Source organism: Saccopteryx bilineata, chromosome 8, assembly GCF_036850765.1.
Source record: "Saccopteryx bilineata isolate mSacBil1 chromosome 8, mSacBil1_pri_phased_curated, whole genome shotgun sequence".
NCBI classification, from domain to species: Eukaryota; Metazoa; Chordata; class Mammalia; order Chiroptera; family Emballonuridae; genus Saccopteryx; species Saccopteryx bilineata.
This window is the reverse complement of record NC_089497.1, coordinates 17,192,286-17,201,262: the sequence shown is the minus strand read 5'-3', so window position 1 is coordinate 17,201,262 and position 8,977 is coordinate 17,192,286. Positions and strand designations below refer to the sequence as shown.

The following is an 8,977-nucleotide window of genomic DNA, read 5'->3' as shown; positions in this document are numbered from 1 at the left end:
TTGCCATTCATTTTTTTTTACCCAGATTTAATGAAAGACACCTAAATGTTATTTAATAAATGCAACCATCAAAATCAAACTGACTAGATTTGGTCCTCCTAAATGCAATTAGGTCTTGCATTTTTAAAATTCAATCATCACTTAAATGCAAATAATATTTAATATAAATTATTAAGCAAATAACTCTTGATAAGTAGATAATTCAGCTAGTTAGAGAAGAAATTAGTAACCACAGTAAAGTTAGAAAGTAGCCTAGAGATTCTGATATAGATATTAGGCTACTTATTTTACAAAGTTAATCTGGCATAATATTCATGTGGAAATGAGAATTTTTGCCATATTTATTTTAATATAGATGTTTTGTAAAAATGTTCATATTATAATTCTTATTAATGGATAACTATACACATAAAATATTTTTGTTTTATACTTTCATAGTAATATTTTTTATTTTAAAAATAATTTAATTATAATGATGTTTTGCATACTTAAAAACTACAACTATTATTTTATTTACTCATGTGAAAAGATTGATGTCTAAAAATACTTAGTTGCAATCAAAATTGCACTTACATAAACAAGCTTACAATATTAAAACTTACCAATACATTCTCTATATAGCAGAAACTATCATAAGACTACAGTAATTATATGATACATTATACTTCTTGAATAAAAGATCTTAACATATCTTGTGTTCCTGAGAAAAACTCAAATTCATCATAACATGTTATTTTTATTTATTATTGGATTCAGTTTTGTAAAAGACCTGTACTCAGAAATTTATAAAACACTGAAGAAAGAAATTGAAGAAGATACAAATAAATGAAAGCATATACCATGTTCATGGATAGGAAAATTAGCATCATTAAAATGTCCATATTTACCCAATCTATTGATTCAACACAATTTTTATTAAGATACCAGTGATGAATTTTAAAGAACTAGAACAAAAATTCCAAAAAATGTTATAGGACTACAAAATACAACAAATAGCCACAGTAATCTTGAGAAAGAACAAAGTTGGAGGGCTCAGTCTACCTGATGTCCAATTACACTGGAAGACTATAGTAAGCAAAACAGCATAGAGAGACCAGAAAAAAACCCCATACCTTTATGGCAATTGATATTTGACAAAGGTGGCAAAAAAAACATAAAATTAGGTAATGATAATCTATTTAATAAATGATGTTGAAAAAATTGGACAGATACAAAAACCCCCTGAAAACTAGACTACCTTCGTACACAAGAAAAAACTCAAAATGGATTAAAGACTTAAATATTAGACTTAAACCACAAAATTTCTATAAGAAAACATAGTCAGTAAAATCTTAGGCATTTGTCATAGCAAAATTTTATTCTGATATATCCCCTCCAGCAAGGGAATAAAATGAACAAATGTGACTACATTAAGTTATTAATATTAATCTGTTTAGCATAGGAAACCATCAACAAAACAAAAAGGCAACCCACTGAATGGCAGAACATACTTGTCGATTCATCTAATAAGAGATTAGTATTCAAATTTTACAAAGAATTTATAAAACTCAACACAAAAAATAATAAGTAAAAAAATGAGCAAATGGTCAGAATAGACACAGTTGTAAATAGGACATACAAATGAGCATAGACATATGAGAAGATGTTCAATGTCACTAACCATAAAAAATTGCAATTAAGGCCCTGGCCGGTTGGCTCAGTGGTAGAGCATCGGCCTGCCATGCAGAAGTCCCAGGTTCGATTCCTGGCCAGGGCACACAGGAGAAGTGCCCATCTGCTTCTCCACCCCTCCCCCTCTCCTTCCTCTCTGTCTCTCTCTTCCCCTCCCGCAGCCGATACTCCATTGGAGCAAAGATGGCCCAGGCGCTGGGGATGGCTCCTTGGCCTCTGCTCCAGGCACTAGAGTGGCTCTGGTCGTGGCAGAGCGACACCCCGGAGGGGCAGAGCATCGCCCCCTGGTGGGCGTGCCGGGTGGATCCTGGTTGGGCACATGCGGGAGTCTGTCTGACTGTCTCTCCCCGTTTGCAGCTTCAGAAAAATACAAAAAAAAAATTGTAATTAAAATCACACAAAATATCACCTCCTGTCTGTCAGAATGGCTATTATCAGTAACTCAACAAATGATTGTTTTCAAGGATGTGGAGGATGAAAATCCTTATGCACTGTTGGTGAGAATCAGACTGATACAGTCTTTGTTGAAAGCAGTGAAAAATCAGCTCAGAAAATTAAAAATGTAACTATTTTACCCAGCCATCACACTTCTAGAACTATATCTTAAGAATCCCAAAACACTATTAAGAAAGAATAAATGTACTCCTAAATTCATTCCAATGTTATTTACAATACAACAGCTAAAAAACAGCTTGAGTACTAATAAGTGCATGGTGAATAAAAAAGCTGATGTACATTTACACCAGTGGTTTTTAATTGCTGGTATGCAGGAAATTTCATGCTGGTTCCTGAAAGAGTTAACCACCATGATGTTGCATGAAGGTTACAGAATTTATAATCACTGAGCTTATAAACTTTCAACAACATCAAAATGATTACACGTTATGTACCAGAGCGCAATTTTTGGTGGACTGGCACAAGTGTGTGAATAGGTGGTTGAAAACATTGATTTACACAATGGAATACTACACCACCATTTACCTTTTGTGACAGTGTGAATGGTACTTGAGAACATTATGCTAAGATAAATGAGCCAGTCAGTCAAAGATAGGTACTGTATGATTTCACATATATGAGAAATTAATGAACAAAATGAAGTAACAAACAAAATAGACACAGACACACAGAAAGCAGTCTGACAGCTGTCGGCAGGGGTGGGGTGAAGGGAGAGTTTGAGTGAGTGGGATGGGAGGGTTGAGTAAAAAATAAATAAATAAACAAACAAACAAATAAATAAATCTGGGCCTATAGTTTTGTTTTTTTTTGCCAGGGCCTCGTTTTCATTCTTGATTGAAATATTTTTTTTGAATGTAGAGTTCTGGGTTAACATTTTTTTCCAGCTAATTTTTATTTTTTATTGTTTTTTTCTACTGTTTCTATGCTTTCTTTTATTTTTTGTAGAAAGGCTATTTAAATTTCTATTTTATCAAGGCTCTCAAATTTATTGCTATAAAATATTTCATATTTTTTCATTTTTTTTCTTTTCTGAAATATCTACAGTGATGGCTGCTATGTCATTTCCAATTTTGGTTATTTGTCTCCACTTTTCTATCCTGTTGAAGTGGACAGCAATCTAGTTATTTTCATGATTTTTGTCAAAGAATGACCATTTAGTTTCATTAAATGTTTCTAATGATATTCTGTTCCAATTTCAATTATTTCAATTTCAACTTTGCATTTTCCTGCTGTTTTGTGTTAAGTATGTTAATTTTTTGTTTTAAATTTTAATGTTGGAAACCTATAGATCTTTGTTTTGGAATAGGCTTTTAAAACTTTACATTTCCCTCTATGTATGGGTTTGGCTGCTTCCTGCAATTTTGTATATATGCAATTTAAAATATATTCCAATTTTAAGTGTCATTTCTTCCCTCCCTTGGAATATGTTATAATTATATATAATAGCTTTATACATATTATAAACTTTAGGAGACCATAATTATTATTTTAAACAACTATATAGTTTATAAGTAAATTAAAGGTAAAAGGTAAAAAAATTGTATTTTGTCATTAATATAGACAATTATCACTTCTGATGCTCTACATTTTCTGTGATTATGTGTTTTTATCTCTCACGACATTTGAGTGTGCAGAATCACATTATCTTACTTTTTGTGTTCCTGACAAATTATTTATCTTCATTTTCTTTTATCTACATCATTTTCATTCTTTTTTTTCCTAAAGTTGGAAGTAGGTAGGCAGTCAGACAGACTCCTACATGCGCCCGACCGGGATCCACCCGGGATGCCCACCAGGGGATGATGCTCTGCCCATCTGGGGTGTCGCTCTGTTACAACCAGAGCCATTCTAGAGCCTGAGGCAAAGGCCATAGAGCCATACTCAGTGCCTGGGCCAACTTGCTCCAATGGAGCCTTGGCTGTGGGAGGGGAAGAGAGAGACAGAGAGAAAGGAGAGGGGGAGGGTTGGAGAAGCAGATGGGCGCCTCTCCTGTGTTGTGCCCTGGCCGGGAATCGAACCCAGGACTCCTGCATGCCAGGCCGACGCTCTACCACTGAGCAAACCGGCCAGGGCCTTATTTTCATTCTTGTTTGAAATATTTTTTTCTGAATGTAGAATTCTGGGTTAACATTTTTTTCTGGTTAATATTTATTTTTTGTTGTTTTTTTCTACTGTTTCTATGCTTTCTTTTATTTTTTGATGGTTTTTTTTCTATTCTTTTTCTATGGTTTCTTGGAATAAGCCAGTCATTAATTGGGTTATTGTTACCCTGTATATGGTATGTTATTTTTCTCTTGCTTCATTCTGGCTTTGCTGTATAATTTTGGCTGGCCAGTTTGAATATAATATATCTTACCTTGAGTTTATTTGTGTTTGTTTTTCTTAGTGTTTATCTTGTGTCTAAATATTATTTCAACAAATTCAAGAAAATTGTAATCACTTTTTTTCTGAGTAATTTTTCCTGTATTTGCTGCACTCTCCTCTGCTATACCAGTTACAAATATCCCTGGTCATATAATATCATCTAATGTAGTTTTAATATTTCTAAACATATTTCTATATTATTCTCCTTGGACTTGGTCCTGATGTATGCTCAATTTACTTTTGTTAAATTATGACCATTTTACTTGGTGTGTTCAAGGAATATATTCTTTACAAATTCTATTTCCAGTTTTAGAAGTTCTGTTCAATTATTTTTATTGGATTAATGCTTTTTCAAATGTTTTTTTTTTAAATTGAGATATCATCTATTAAAATATATCTTTATATAATTTAGTGAAGATATCTACAATAGTCACTTGATACTTTTTGTCTCTTAGTTCTAAAAACTGATTTTTCTCAGGGCTAATCTTTTTTTGTTGTTGTTTTGTTTTGTTTTTAATTTCATGTTAGTACATGTTCTATATTTTTGGCTCTTTATATATTAATTTTCAATTTTATATTGTACATTATGTTTGACCATTATTTCCATTTTAGCTGTTGCTAATATTATATTTATTCAAAAAATATTGTTTATTTTAACATGTTATTTTGTTGACTGATTTTGAACTGTGCAGTCTTCTCCTTCTATGCTGTCTCCTCAGTCATACATATCTTTTGTTATTGGTTGAATTGTTTTGGATCTTTTTGAAAAACTCATGACTTCTGAGTGAAAAAGAGACATGTGAATAGAATTTGGGAATCTTTACTTTTTTTTTCTCTTGAAATTCTTCCCTATCTCTTCACTGTCATGTTTTCTTTTCTTTTCTCATTTATCAAGCCAGAAAAATTGTTAGTCTTCATTGAAGCTCTGTGAGACGTTTGTATTGTCTATGGTTATAGGCTAAAACCTAAGGAGATGAGAACTTAGGTGTCTAGCTCTGTGTCCTTCCTTCAAACAAGGATACACTTTCACTAGAGTCTGTCTGCTATTGTTTACTCTCAGGTACCTTTAGGCAATCACTTTTTGTATTATCTCCTGGGACTCTAGTAGCTCCCTGCAGGTGGAGGTTTTTTTTTTAGTAGAGTCTTAGTCTGTTATATTAAGAGATAGAACCAGTCTCATATATTATTTTTTTACATTTTTTTAGTCCATTCTTTATTCTGTGAGTTAGCTGTAATTCAAATCTAGCTCACAAGATTTCAATGTTTACTGTTGATAAAATAATAAGGTGACCAACTTTTTACAATGAAAAAGAGGACAAAAATAAATTGAAAAAAACAATATCATAAATAAAAGAAATATTTTATTCGCTGCAACAATAATACACTATAATATGACAAATGCATAATAAAAACATTTTAATATTTTACATTGTAATTATGCTTACATGCCTATTAATTTTTAATAATAATTGTAAGAAAAAAGTACTCATTTAGATACAAATTGTCACATCACACGCAATTGATCGACTCTGCATCAATCGAATACGGACATTTACAGATTAGTCTTCCAATATTAAAAAGGAGGACATGGAGGAGGACACTTTTCAAAGGAGGATGGAACTTACAAAAGAAAGACTGTCCTCCCTAAAGGAGGACGATTGGGCATCATACAAATAGGTTTGTAAGATATGATTTTTATGTTTGCTTGTTTATAGTTTGCATTGGGGGCTGGGCAGCGCCAGATATATGTGATCTGTGAAATTACAAATTACCTTTCTGCTTGGATAGAGCCATTGTTTTGCTAATGTTTGCTGGAGAAGAGGTTTTTGGACCAGAAAGTTTTGAAAAGAAGAGAAGAAGGAGAAGAGGCACAGAGAAGCCATGTTTTGCAGGAAGACCAGAAGGAATGCAGAGTGCTGAGGAAGAAGCCATGTTGGCTGAGAAGAGAGAAGTTGTGCAGATGGGGAACCAGAGCTGAGGGACTTTTGTGAGCTCTGCTGAGACTGGTGAAGCCTTTGATTCTAGGAAAATTCTCCTGGTTGTGGAACCAGATAATGTGTCTGGGTTTTGAGAGCTCTGAATGAGTGAAAGGGAAGTGTGTTCCCTGTGTCAGCCAGTGTGATACTTTAATAAAGGAATGGACCATTTTTTGGCCCTACTGTTTCTTTACCATCTTTCCGAATTCAATGGAAACCTGTATGTGAATGGCCACGATGGTGGCAACTGCTGGCCATACACATACACAATTAACTGACAATGCATTCACATTGTAATATAATATAAAATATGAAATGCCATAAGGGAAAAGAAGAAATAATGGTTAATCATCATGACATGTGAAGTTAACAATTTTGAGATTTTGATGTGTAATTCTCTGTTCTAGTTATTCTCATAGGTTGTGTCTTATATCTAATACTTACTATACTATCACTTTAATAATTTAATATCTGGTTTATCTTTTCAACTCAAAATTTTAACAATATCAAATTATGTTTAAATATCAATGCTAATTGCAAATTCAATGCATTACCACAATTACCATATATATAAATATATGCATACATGTTTCATAAGATATGCAGAAATCTCAGATTTAAAACTTTAACATAAATACTCAAACTGATTAGCATGAAATTTGTTGTGCTAAATAGCCTGAGAAGAGGGGAGCATGAAATTGACTTGACATGTTAATATTATATTTTACAGTGAATCCCATTATAATTAAATGGGAATATTATTATAACTACCCATGTTGCCTTTACCTTCAGAAAACACTCTTACTTTGAATAATTCTATAAGAATATATTGATCTTATAAGAATGCTTATTTTGAAACGTATTGAAGTTTCTGAGATTTACATATGTCCAAATTTAGAGTTTAATTACTCACAGTGTGAATTTAAGAAAAACTAATGAGAAAATCAGAAGATGTAGAGCACTTTAAAGCTACTCTTATTGTCTATATTTTTAAAATATATCTAGTTAATATTATATGTCTGATCAGGAAATGTATCTATGCCAAAAGAAATGCTAAAGTGATATGGAAAGTCAATGTCCAATCTAAAAAATAGTAACTAATAAAAGGAATATAATTAAGTTTATAACATTTAAAACAGAAAATTATTAAGCATCTTAGAAATATTATTATATATATCTTTGCTTCCTCTCTAATCACATTTTAATCAACATTTTTTTAGTGTTTTCAAAATAAGATTTACTACCTCATTTGTGTAGGAGTGTATTACATACATGTGTTTTTTATATAAGAATTGGATGACAGTTTTAGTTACAGTCTAGATTATCGTAACATTTACAACAATATTTCCTCTGTTCATAATTAAAAGCATGAAAATAATGTTGACAGGTGGATTTAATGTCTTTTTATTGGATTTTAATGAGTTCATCCCTAAGATCAATGTGATGATCAAAAAAAATTATAATTTTGTTAAGGTCACAAATTGATTTGCATATGATTTTGATACCAAACTATAAATTTAATCTCAACTTTTTATTTTCTTCTCCCAAAACCCTTAAAATATTTACTTACAATTGTACCTAGTAAAATTACATATTCTTTAGAACCCAGATACATTTTGGCTGATTTCTTCATATGGAAAGCATGTTAGAGTAATATATTATAAACTGAATATTTTTAAGAGAAAATTTACAACAGTTGGCTATAAAATCAATATAAACCAATAATAGCTCTATCCTTTTCTCTTAGCAAAGCCAGTAAATGGCTAATTCATTGTGAAGGAACAGTACAATATGGAGTTTGGATCATGGCCCCTGCAACAGATCTATCTGGATTTAACACTTGGCTCTGCAAATGACTAGCAGTTTGCTATCAAGCAAGGTACTCTGGGCTCAATTTTCTTATCTGTAAAATATGCATAATGCTAACATAGTAACAACAGAAACAGTAAAAGCTTATGTAGGTTTATGCTGAATTAATATTTAAAAATATATATATAGAATGATAACTGGTATTAGTCTCATTATTGTGTACTTAATTATAAGACTAATAAGGATATAAGGTTAGCTGTCTTGTTTTCTCTTTTAACTCTTGTATATGGCCAGCATATATACAAAATCTTCAGTGAGTAAATTACTCATTATGTTAATTTAAGAAATTATTTGCTTAAAGGACACAACACTGGCTAAATACTTGATAATTCTATTCTATTGTTATATCCTAAGTCCCTGATCCTTATAGTGGTTTTAAAAAAATAATGTACTTAAATATGACAGATAAAATAATAGGTTCTGAATAATGGAAGTTAGAAAACTGAAAATATTATACCAAAGAAATGTAAGAAAAAAATTTCATTTCAACACTATATGTGTGGATGTGTTTCTGGGTGTGGAAAGCCACTCAATATTTTTTAATTCATTCGAGAACTCTGACATTCAAGTGACTGCCTGCCTTGATAGCAATGTCTGGGTACAAGTGGACTTGAAGATCAAGGCTAGACTAGTTAGCAATA

The 8,977-nt window shown here is 31.8% G+C and overlaps 1 non-coding gene across 1 annotated transcript; it reads left to right on the top strand.

The window, feature by feature from the left end:
- The first annotated feature begins 1,680 nt into the window (after window positions 1-1,680).
- Window positions 1,681-1,756, top strand: TRNAG-GCC (transfer RNA glycine (anticodon GCC)). The gene has a single exon. It is a non-coding gene; the product is annotated as a tRNA-Gly (tRNA).
- The last annotated feature ends 7,221 nt before the right edge of the window (window positions 1,757-8,977 follow it).